Source organism: Felis catus, chromosome X (genome assembly GCF_018350175.1).
Source record: "Felis catus isolate Fca126 chromosome X, F.catus_Fca126_mat1.0, whole genome shotgun sequence".
Taxonomy (NCBI): Eukaryota; Metazoa; Chordata; class Mammalia; order Carnivora; family Felidae; genus Felis; species Felis catus.
The window spans coordinates 40,261,959-40,273,729 of NC_058386.1; the positions used below are offsets into that span (position 1 = coordinate 40,261,959).

The 11,771-nt window shown below is 48.7% G+C and overlaps 1 long non-coding RNA gene across 1 annotated transcript in view; it reads right to left on the minus strand.

Moving 5' to 3' along the window:
- LOC109496507 overlaps positions 1–11,547 on the minus strand; it is a 41,609-nt gene extending 30,062 nt beyond the window's left edge. The window contains exons 1-3 of the long non-coding RNA XR_002739850.2: positions 11,368–11,547; positions 10,519–10,619; positions 9,174–9,282 (exon numbers count right to left, since the gene is read on the minus strand). This is a non-coding gene — a long non-coding RNA (uncharacterized LOC109496507). The remainder of the gene's footprint in view (positions 1–9,173; positions 9,283–10,518; positions 10,620–11,367) is intronic.
- Between the last annotated feature and the right edge of the window lie 224 nt (positions 11,548–11,771).

Sequence of the window (11,771 nt, forward strand, 5' to 3'; positions counted from 1 at the left end):
GATGCTCAACGTCGCTCCTCATCAGGGAAATACAAATCAAAACCACACTCAGATATCACCTCACGCCAGTCAGAGTGGCCAAAATGAACAAATCAGGAGACTATAGATGCTGGCAAGGATGTGGAGAAACGGGAACCCTCTTGCACTGTTGGTGGGAATGCAAACTGGTGCAGCCGCTCTGGAAAACAGTGTGGAGGTTCCTCAAAAAATCAAAAATAGATCTACCTTATGACCCAGCAGTAGCACTGCTAGGAATTTACCTAAGGGATACAGGAGTGCTGATGTATAGGGGCACTTGTACCCCAATGTTTATAGCAGCACTCTCAACAATAGCCAAATTGTGGAAAGAGCTTAAATGTCCATCAACTGACGAATGGATAAAGAAATTGTGGTTTATATATACACAATGGAGTACTACGTGGCAATGAGAAAGAATGAAATATGGCCCTTTGTAGCCACGTGGATGGAACTGGAGAGTGTGATGCTAAGTGAAATAAGCCATACAGAGAAAGACAGATGCCATATGGTTTCACTCTTATGTGGATCCTGAGAAACTTAACAGAAACCCATGGGGGAGGGGAAGGAAAAAAAAAAAGAGGTTAGAGTGGGAGAGAGCCAAAGCATAAGAGACTCTTAAAAACTGAGAACAAACTGAGGGTTGATGGGGGGTGGGAGGGAGGGGAAAGTGGGTGATGGGCCTTGAGGAGGGCACCTGTTGGGATGAGCACTGGGTGTTGTACGGAAACCAATTTGACAATAAACTTCATATATTGAAAAAAAATTTTTTTTAAATAAAAAAATAAAAAGAAACTGAACAATCTAAAATAAATAAATAAATAAATAAATAAATAAATAAATAAATGGGATGTGAGAGGCAAATCGATGGCAAACACTAAAGGATGCGTCGTAACAAGAAGGTCCCCAATGCCCAAAGGTATCTACAGCGGCTTCCAGAATACAGAGGAAACAGAGAGATGCTTGTCCATTCTCCCGCACCGAGAGCAATCCGCCCATCCTACAGCATCAAAGGTACCTCATCAAGGCCAAAAAGAAACTGGGGCTGTCTCAAATATGCTTTGGATGAAAGGATGAGGACAGAGGACTTGAGGGGAGAATCAAGAGCACGCTAGGAAACATGGGGCCATCTTAGTTGGGCTCCTCTTGGATGCGATTGGATGCACTTGGGGTTACAACCATCCTCCCTCCAACCCCCTGGACCACCCCTGGCCGTATCTCATATTCCTGCTTCTAGGCAAACGCAGTATGTTACTCGCAAAAAGGGCTGCAATATTTCTCCTCTATCCGTGCTCGTTTTGGCTAACAGAATTCAGAGGAAGTAACCTGGAGGCAGTTACAAGCCTAGGCCTCAAGAGACCTTGCATACCTGGGCCCTCTTAGAACCCTAACACCCCCAGTGCGAACGAGCCCGAGCTAGCCTGGTTAAAAGATATTTTTAAAAAAAGCACGGGGGGGGGGGGCGCCTGGGTGGCTCAGTCGGTTGAGCGTCCGACTTCGTTCAGGTCACGATCTCACGGTCCGTGAGTTCGAGCCCCGCATCAGACTCTGTGCTGACCGCTCAGAGCCTGGAGCCTGCTTCCGATTCTGTGTCTCCCTCTCTCTCTGACCCTCTCCCCGTTCATGCTCTGTCTCTCTCTGTCTCAAAAATAAATAAATGTTAAAAAAAAAATTAAAAAAAAGCACAGGGGGGTCACCTGGCTGGCTCAGTCGGAAGAGCATGTGACTCCCGGACTCTTGGATCTTGGGGTTATGAGTTTGAGCCCCGCAATGGGTATAGAGATTACTTTAAAAAAGAAAGAAAGAACGAAAGAAAGAAAGAAGGAAGGAAGGAAGGAAGGAAGGAAGGAAAGAAAGAAAGAAAATTAAAAGGAAAAAAAACCACAAAAACATGGGGCTGGAGCTGAGGCTATCCTAGAAGAGCCAGCCCCCAACCCACCCAGCAGAAAACCTGCCCAGATCCAAAGACCTGCCTAGCGGAGTCCCGTCCAAATAGCCAACCGACCTAAGAGCTAACTAATGACAATGCGGGTGGCTTGAAACCACTGACTCAACCCACATTGTGGTGTTCTGTTAAGCAGCAAAAGCTAACTGCTATAGTAAAGAAAGGATTCATTCAGTGAGCAAGTGTTAAATGCCTTCACATTGGAAGTACTACTCTCGGTAATTACGGAGGGCACCACCAAGATTAACACGCAGTGGTGCCAAAGTTTGGCATCCCCTCTAACAACCCTAAAAGAAGTGTGAATAACACGATCTACTTAGAGGACAGGAGGGCTCCCTCAAAGAAAAGGTCACACGGGAGCCAGTTTTTCAAGAAAAAGTAGGGGCGCCTGGGTGGCTCAGACGGTCAAGCGTCCAACTCTTGATCTCGGCTCACGCCGTGGCCTCACGGTTCCCGGGATCTAGCGTGGCTACCAGGGTGGAGCCTGCTTGGGATTCTCTCCCTCCCCCTCCCTCTCTCTCTCTCTCAGCCGCTCCCCTGCTCACGCTCTCTCTGTCTTTCTGAGAATAAATAATAAACACAACACTTTAAAGCAAAAAATGGGAGGTCACCAGCAGATAGGAACGGGCGTCAGAAGTAGAAGAGAAACGGCACGTGCAGAAAGCACAGATGCTTGAGGAAAGAACTCAAGGAATGTTCTAGGAATGGAAAATAGTTTAGGACAGATGGAGTGCGGGGAGGAAACGGCAGACGATGGAACAGGAAAAGAAGGTTGAAGGCGAAGGAATGTGAATGCCTCTTGTAGGCCGTAGAGAGCTACAAATCATTCTTAAGTAGGAAATGACACGATTAAACCTGCGTTTGGGGAAAGGAAAGCTGATGACAGGTGGGGGGTTAGAGGCAAGGGGAAGAATCAGAGAGATCAGTCGGAAGGCTATTACTGCGATCCCAAAGGGGACCCGAACCAAACTAAATATAGGCTGTGAGAGGGATAGGAGCTGCGCAGGAGGCTGGAGACAGGGCCAGGATTTCTACTTTGGGATCCTGGATTCATGGTAAATACATTCATGAAGGCAGGAAAGCAGGAAGAGCAGACCGAAGAACAACACGTGTGCTTTACAAAGGCACCTGGAGGATATCCCGTGGGAGCCGTCCAGGAGGCAGATAAGGACATAGATCCAGACCTTCTGTGGAAGGCCAGGAGGTGGGAGTAGGAGATAAAGACCTGAGTCTGCTTTTTGTTAGGTTTATTTATTTTGAGAGGCGGGAGCGATGGGGGGGGGGGGGGGGGGGGGGAAGACAGGATGCCACACAGGCTCCGTGCTGTCAGCACAGAGTCCGATGTGGGGCTCGAACTCACGAACCGGGAGATCATGACCTGAGCTGCGATCAAGAGTCGGTCGCTTAACGGACTGAGCCACCCAGGCGCCCCAAGACCTGGGGAGTCTTTAGAACAGAGGGCAGAGGGGCAGAGGGAGAAGGGCAACAACTCAAGGCCTGAGAGGGAACTTGAACACAGGGCTCTGAGGCAACAAGATACAGGTGGAGGAGACAAAAAGCTAACGAATGGCAGAATCCTGAGGGCCATTCCTATTTCAGGGGCAAAGGAAAGAAGGGAGATCAAACAGAGCAACCCTTCTTGCGGAAGAAAGAAGGGAAGGAAAGGAAAAGAGAGGGGAAGGATCATTCAGCCAGTATGGATTATGAATTAAGGAAAAATGGATCGTCATCCATTTTGCCACATTCTTTCCCCTAGCTAAGTCATCACCAGGCTCTTCCCTAGGGTACTTCCTACTCCAGACGGGTCCTGAGGACATAATCAGTGTCACGGGGAGACCGGAGCAGGGGCCACTTGAGTAACAGCATCTGTGTCCACGTATCTTATTCAAAAACACACCTTTTCAAACCCCTTCTCTGGCACCTGCTGCAGCAAAGACCATTACCAACTTTCATTCTTAGGGCACTTTTTTGAAATAAGCTTATAAGAGGGGCGCCTGGGTGGCGCAGTCGGTTAAGCGTCCGACTTCAGCCAGGTCACGATCTCGCGGTCCGGGAGTTCGAGCCCCGCGTCAGGCTCTGGGCTGATGGCTCGGAGCCTGGAGCCTGTTTCCGATTCTGTGTCTCCCTCTCTCTCTGCCCCTCCCCCGTTCATGCTCTGTCTCTCTCTGTCCCAAAAATAAATGAATGTTGAAAAAAAAATTTTGAAATAAGCTTATAAGTAATATACTGCATTTTCCAAACAGGTTGCCTTCATGTATTTTCAATAACTAAAAGAGAGGCTTTAAAAAATAACCCCAAAGCAGGCAAAGATTTTATAAACAGAACACAAAAAGCAACAGCCATAAAAGAAAAAAAAAAACCCATCACTGGGCTTCATTAAAAACCATCCAAAGATAGCATGAAGACAGTGAGTGACAAGGCAAGCCACAGACTGGGAGGAAATATCTGTGATATGTATACCTGACGAAAGACTCCTATGCAGAATATGAAAGGACTCAAACAAAGAAATCAAAACCAAAATCATAATCGGCCAAAACATTTTAATCGAAATTTCCCACAAAGATATTGCAATGCCAGCAAGTATATGAAATGGCACTTAAAATTACTTACCAGGAAACATAAATTAAAACCATAAATAAGGACCCACTCACACCCATTAGGAGGACTACTATCAGGAAGAAAAGATACACAAGAGAAGACAAGAGAAGAGAAGGAAAGGAGAGAAGAAAAGGGAAAAAAGAAAAGGGAAGAACAGGAGAGAAGAGATAAGAAAAGGGAAAAGAGAAAAGAAAAAAGAAGGAAAGGAAAGGAAAGGAAAAAAGAAAAGGGAGAAGAAAAGGGAAAAGGAGAAAAGAAAAAAAGGAAAGGAAACAAAAGAAAAGAAAAAAGAGACAGAAGGGAGAAGAGAAGGGAAAAAAGAAAATAAAAGGAAAAAAGAAAAAAGGAGAGAAGAGAGAAGAAAAGGGAAAAGAAAAAAGAAGGAAAGAAAGAGAAAAAATGAAAAAGGAGAAAAGAAAAGGAAGAAAATAAAAAGAGAAGAGATAAGAAAAGGGAAAAGAAAAAAAGAAAAAAGGAAACGAAACAAAAGGAAAAGAAAGAGAAGGGAGAAGGGAAAAAGAAAAGAAGGAAGAAATAAAAGGAGAGAAAAGAAAAGGGAAAAGAGAAAAGGAAAGGAAGAGAAAGAAAAAAAAGAAAAGACAGAAGGGAGAAGAAAAGTGAAAAAGAAAAGGAAGAAAAAAAGGAGAGAAGAGAGAAGAAAAGGAAAAAGAGAAAAGGAAAGGAAAGAAAAAAAGAAAAAAGACAGAAGGGAGAAGAAAAGTGAAAAAGAAAAGAAAAAAAAGGAGAGAAGAGAGAAGAAAAGGGAAAAGAGAAAAGAAGAAAAAAGAAGGAAAGGAAAGGAAAGGAAAGGAAAGGAAAGGAAAGGAAGAAGAGAAAAGAAGGGAGGGGAGGGGAGGGGAGGGGAGGGGAGGGGAGGGGAGGAGAGGAGAGGAGAGGAGAGGAGAGGAGAGGAGACAGGAGAAGAGAAGTTGGCAAGGATGAGGAGAAATCAGAACCCCCTACACACAGTTCCAGAAAATAGAAAAGCAGGGTCTCAAAATATTTCGACACCCATGTTCAGAGCAGCACTATTCACAGTGGCCAAAAGGGGGCAGCAAACAAGTGTCCACGGACTGACAAGTGGCTAAACAAAATGGGGTTTAGGTGTACAGAATATTATTCAGCCTTAAAAAAAATTCTAACACATACTACAACATGACTCTTTTTTTAAGCTTATTTATTTGAGAGAGGAAGAGAGCACAAGTGGGGGAAGGGGCAGAGGGAGAGGAGAGAGAACCTTCCAAGCAGGCTCTGCGCGGTGGGCACAGAACCAGAGGCGGGGCTCGATCTCCCAAACCGTGAGATCATGACCTGAGTCGAAATCAAGAGAGTCGGATGCTTAACCAGCTGAGCCACCCAGGCGCCCCAACGTGAATGAATCCTAAGGGCATTATGCTACGTAAAAGAAGCCAGTTAAAAAAGAACACATATTCTATGATTCTACTCATCTGAGGTCCTTTAAAGTAGTCTGGTTCATAGAGACGGAAAATACAATGGTGGTTGTCAGGGGCTGGGGGAAGAGAGAACAGGGATTGGGGCTGGGGGGGGGGTACGGATTTACTGTTTCACAGGCACAGTTTCAGTTCTGCAAGATGAAAAGAGTTCTGGAGATGGATGGTAGTGTTATGTGTGTTTTTACGACAGTTGGTTTTTTTTTTTTTTTAATTTTAAAACCCACAGGGAGATACCAGAATGCCCCCACCAAAAACAGCTGAAGTTAGGGGCGCCTGGGTGGCTTCGTCAGGTAAGCGTCCGACTTCGGCTCAGTTCATGATCTCCGGGTCCACGGGTTCGAGCCCTGCATCGGGTTCTCTGCTGTCAATGTGGAGCCTGCTTCGGATCCTCTGTCCCTCTCTCTCTCCACCCCTCTTCCACTCGCTCGCACATGCGCTCACTCTCTCCCTCTCTCTCAAAAATAAATATTTAGAAAATAGATGAAGTTAAAAGGCCCCACAAAACCAAGTGTTAGCAAAAACACAGAGCTCCTTACGCTACTGGTAGAATTTATTTTTTTTTTAATGTTTATTTATTTTTGAGAGAGAGAGAGACAGAGACAGAGCATGAGAGGGGGAGAGGCAGAGAGAGAGGGCGACACAGAATCTGAAGCAGGCTCCAGGCTCTGAGCTGTCAAGCACGGAGCCCGACGTGGGATTCGAACCCACGGAACTGTGAGATCATGACCGGGGCCCAAGTCAGAAGCTTAATCGAGTGGGCCACCCAGGCACCCCAATTACTGGTAGACTTTAAATTGCTGCAGTCACTTTGGAAGACTATTTGGCAATTGTCTACTAAAGCTAAATAAAAGCCTACTCTATGACCCCGCCACTCCATTCCCAGGAATGTGGGCAAGAGAAATGAGTGGGTACGTGCAGTGAAAAACGTTAGCAAGAATGCTCATAGCTGCTTTTTCACATTGGCCACACGCTGAAAACCCAGAAATGCAACAGAACGGATCAACAAATGCGGTTACGTCCATACAACGGAACTACCAATCAACAATAAACGAGACTGAATTACTACCACACGCACTAACATGGACGACTGTCCTAGACATTGTGTTAATGGGAATGGCAGGTGCGAGCGTCCCTTCTATAGGACACTATTCATGTGGAGCGTCATGGGAGACAAAACTAGTGGATGGAGGGATGTTTTTTCATTTCTTTTAATGTTTATTTATTTTTGAGAAAGGGAGACAGACAGAGTGTGAGAGGGGGAGGGGCAGAGAGAGAGGGAGCCACAGAATCCGAAGCAGGCTCCAGGCTCTGGGCTTCCGCACACAGCCCGATGCGGGGCTCGAACCCACAAACCGTGAGATCATGACCTGAGCCGAAGTCAGACGCTTAACCCAGCCACCCAGGCGCCCCCAGTTTTGACAAATCACGATGTGAAAGAAAAACCAGAATGTGGTTACCTTCAGGTGGGAAATGGGATAAAAACTGGGGGGGGGGGGGTGCCTAGAAGTGTTCTAGATCTCGACCTGGGTGGTGCTCCCATGGATGGGTGTGCACACACGTCAAAATTCACGAAGCAGTACACTTTAGCATAACGCATTTTACAATTTGTTGTATGCATGTTACACCACAAAAATGATAGATCTCTGAAGCACCTCATGTCTCTACCATGAGAACAGTAGGATCCAAAAGAGGCATAAAATCTCAACTGTTTGCTCTTTTCCCTTCTGACTTAGAAGATTAGACCCTATTCGTGCCAGATGCCTTGGGGATGACTGGTTACCTCCCAGCGCCGGAGTCCTATCACGAATCGAAGTCCCACGCAGTGCAAACTTACGTGCTCCTAAATGTCACGACGGGGTTTCCTGAAGCCACTCCATAGGTCCGTGGGGTCTCTACAGTAGGAACCTCTAGGTCCCTAGCTTAGCCTATGCTTTCTGAGTCAGAGCTCCCGATTTGCTTTCTACTGGTAAGTGTCCAATTTGATCTTTTTAAGCTTCGAGAACAGCATCTGACTTTGTTTTACACCCTCAACTGGCAGGGGCTAATTCAGTCCCTCTTCAGCTGTAAAGGCAGAACGTCAAAAATCACAAGACATCACCACATTCCGGCATTGTGATGAATGCATACACCCCGTGGAACGAGAAAGCTTCATTCTAACAGCCATTTTGATGCCTGTCCCTCGTACAGCCAATATGGTGATGACTTTCGTTTCCTTGTGAGAGCATTAGCTACGGCCCAACATTGTGAGGAAAGATAAAAATCCACAAGGATGACCCCCCCCCCCGACTTCTTCTATCATTCATAACACTGGGCTACCCAGTTGCTGAAAAGGGGCCTTAATACGCAAAACTTTACAGAGGTTGCCTCAGTCGGTTAAGCATCCCACTCTTGATTTCGGCTCGGGTCATGATCTCACGGTTCAAGGGTTCGAGCCCCTCCTCGGGCTCTGCGCTGGCAACACAGAGCCCGCTTGGGTTTCTCCCTCCCTCGCTCTATGCGCCCCCCCACCCCCACCGCGTTCATGGTCACTCTCTCTTCCTCCAAATAAACTGTAAAAAAAATATGCAAAACTTTCTATTTGAACGATCATCAAGGCAAATCCTCTGAAAATGCATCACAATGAAAAACTTGCTGAACTTGGTGGTCGTTGATCCCATATTAAACCTGCCATTCATTCAGCGAAGCGGTGAATTATGAAGGTACCTCGTATGTGTTAGATTTGGCAGGAGAAAAAAAAAGGACGAGATGGTTAAAAAGGGGGGTTGGCGCTGGTTTAAAACGCACTGGTATTCTGATAAGCGTATGCCAAGTTAACTGTGAGACGTAGTTTTTGTGAAAAGCAGAGCTGTTACCTAGGCTCAACAGGGTGATTTGTTCAGGGAGTGTTTTTAACAGCAAGCGTCAAGCAACAACTGGTTAAAGGCAAACGCCACATGGCCACAACAGAAAAGCAACGCTTCTTTTAGAACAGTTACAAAGTAACGCAACAGACAGACCTGCAGCATTTTATTTAAATCCATCGTCTAAAATAAAATGAGCTTTGTTTTCTCCTCTGAGAATACCTCAAAGTATGTTTCACTTCATGAAAGTCTATGTAAATGTCAAGATATTGGAATGCAATAATTACAAAGCTGGCTAGGTATATTAATTGTTCCACATACCTGCGGTTTTTGTGATTCCTGTCCGAGCTCCCTCGTGCATATTCACTCTTATTTTTCAGACACCACTTCTGGAAGCTCCCGTTTTGGATTCCACACTGCCACCTGTAGACTTAAAAGAGAAATAAGCCATGTACTCATCAACCACACATCTTTTCCAGGCAACTAACAGGGACAACTGGGGGAAAAGTGGCCCAAATATTTGCTCCAAGAGGTAAAAGTGTTCTTTCTCCTCTGTGTGGAGAATTTCTGAGGAGTCCCTCTCCCCGGATGGTTTGAGAAATTACTTAGGAATCGAAACATACACTCACTAAGTCTCAGACGAACACCATTCTGATCAGTTCATTAAAGAAAGACATGGAGTCATCCACACGCCAACCTACAACCATTTCAAGATCTGCCATTTAAAATCAGAAGACAACTCAACCACTTTGTTAACTGGGTAATTAAGAATTCTGTCAATTACCACAAAGGAAGAAAAAAAAAAAAGAGGGCGAGATCCAGGCAAAGGATACTTTCTCCACGGGGTTGTAAAACGTACATTTCAAATAATAATATCAAGTCTAAAATGAACTAGTGCTTTATCCAATCTAAACAGCAGCTAGATCGGGTTATTTTCATCATACTGCCCTATTCCCATCTTGAACGTGAACGAACAACGCTGAAACCCCACAGATTTTAATACAGGTAGGGTTTTTTTCCCCCCTTGGGGGGGGGAATAAAAAGACGAATCAAAATCCAGGAGCACAACAAGCAATAAATAAAAATCCACGAGCAACTATCAATGAGTTAATGCGGCCATGAGATGAGAGGGATGTGTGTGTGTGTGTGTGTGTGTGCGCGCGTGTGTGTGTGCGCGCGCGCGCGCGAAGAGTCAGAGATAGAGAGACAGACTCAGATTCTAGAGTTAACTGAGAATCACAGATCAAACCAGGGTGTGTTCTGTGTGAGTGAGAGAGCAGAGAGACAAAGATTCTAGAGTTGAGTGAGAATAACAGACGGAAACAGGGTGTGTGTGTGCGCGTGTGTGCGCGCGTGTGAGAGAGACCGAACAGAGACGGAGACACAGATTCTAGAGTTAATTGCGAATAACACACCGCGCCGCACAGCTTTTTACCTCCTGCGAGTCCCACAGTCCACCGAGAACAAGTACCCCAGCTCCGGCACCTTAAGCCAAAGACACAAGCACCACCCCCACCCCCACCCCCACCCTCACCCCCGGCCCCACCCCCACCCGCCGGGCGAGATAGCGCCACAAGCCACCCAGCCGGCGTGCCCGCCGAGCCCGCAACCCCGCGAGCCTTTTTTTTTTTTTTTTTAGCCCCACCAGAGATCTGTCCCCACTTACCGGTAATTTCCTTTTTAACGCCCCGAAAGCCTGGTTCGGTTTAAGGAATTGCAGCAAATCCAAGAAAATCAAGTCTCCTTGAGCCACTCTCCTCCTGCTCCCTAGGACGGACATTTCACACACACTCAACACTCCCTTCCCCACCCCGAACACGCGCTGGGCCATCCGGAGAGGCTCTCTGGGGGCCCGCCAGCGACCAATCCTGCTCCCACGTGCCTCCATTAAACCCTCGTCCAAACGTGCACGGGGCGCCAAGTGCATGTGCACCGTCAGCCTTCAGAGAGAAGTTCGGCAAACCCCATCCCACCCGTCCCCCCCACCCCAACCCCACTCCGGCCCTGGGGCGCGAGCGAGCGCGCGGGCTCAGGCACCGGTCGGGCAGACAATACTCGAACAACTCCAGCCTTCCCCGCACACGCCCCGGCTGGTCCTGCCACCACTCTCTGCTTTCCCCGGGTTTCTACAGTCCCGCGGGCCCAGGGCAGGGGGCCTCCGGATGGTTGCCGGGTGTAGAGTGCGAAGAGAGGGGCGACCTGCACGCACCACGGAGATGGGGGTGGGGGGAGCGCAGTCTTCCAAAGCCGCTCGGGGGCTCAGCTCGTGAGAAGGGGGTGGGGGTGGGGACTGTGAGACCCGAGGGGGAGAATCCCGAGGGAGGCAGCCGCGCCGCACCTCTTCCCTACCTCGCCCAGCGCGCGCACACAAGCGTGCACACCAAGGGGCCGGGCACCTTCCCGCTGCCCCCGGACCTGCCCGGCCTTCGGCCGCGAGCTCGGTGGCCTGGAAGCCAGGGCAATCGGCCCGCGGCGGCCCTGGAGGGCGCAGAGCGCCGCGCTCGGGGGTGCCCACCTGCGCGCAGGGTCGCGGATGCGGCCGGTGCGCCGCTCGCTGTGCCGTGTCCGCCGCAGGAGGAGGTGTGGGCGGCCCGAGCCCTGGACTCCAAGCGTCTCCTCGCTCTCCGGCCGCGCGATCCTCGCTTCCTTTCCTCCCAGAGGGTGAGCCTCCCACCTAGCCCGCAGGTTCTGCCACCGTCCCTCTCTGCCCGCCAGAGCCCGAGCTGTCCTCCCCGCCCCTTTCCCGCCGCGCAGCGCCGCGCTCCGCCCCCCGCCCGCCCATCCCCGCCCGGGCCCAGCCGGGGGCTGCGGGCCCCGGGCCTCGTGTCGCAGATGCCCAGACCCGGGCGGAGGGGGGTGGGGTGGGGGGCTCCGCCTAGACCCCGCACTCCTACCCCGCGCCCCTCTCCCGCGCCAACG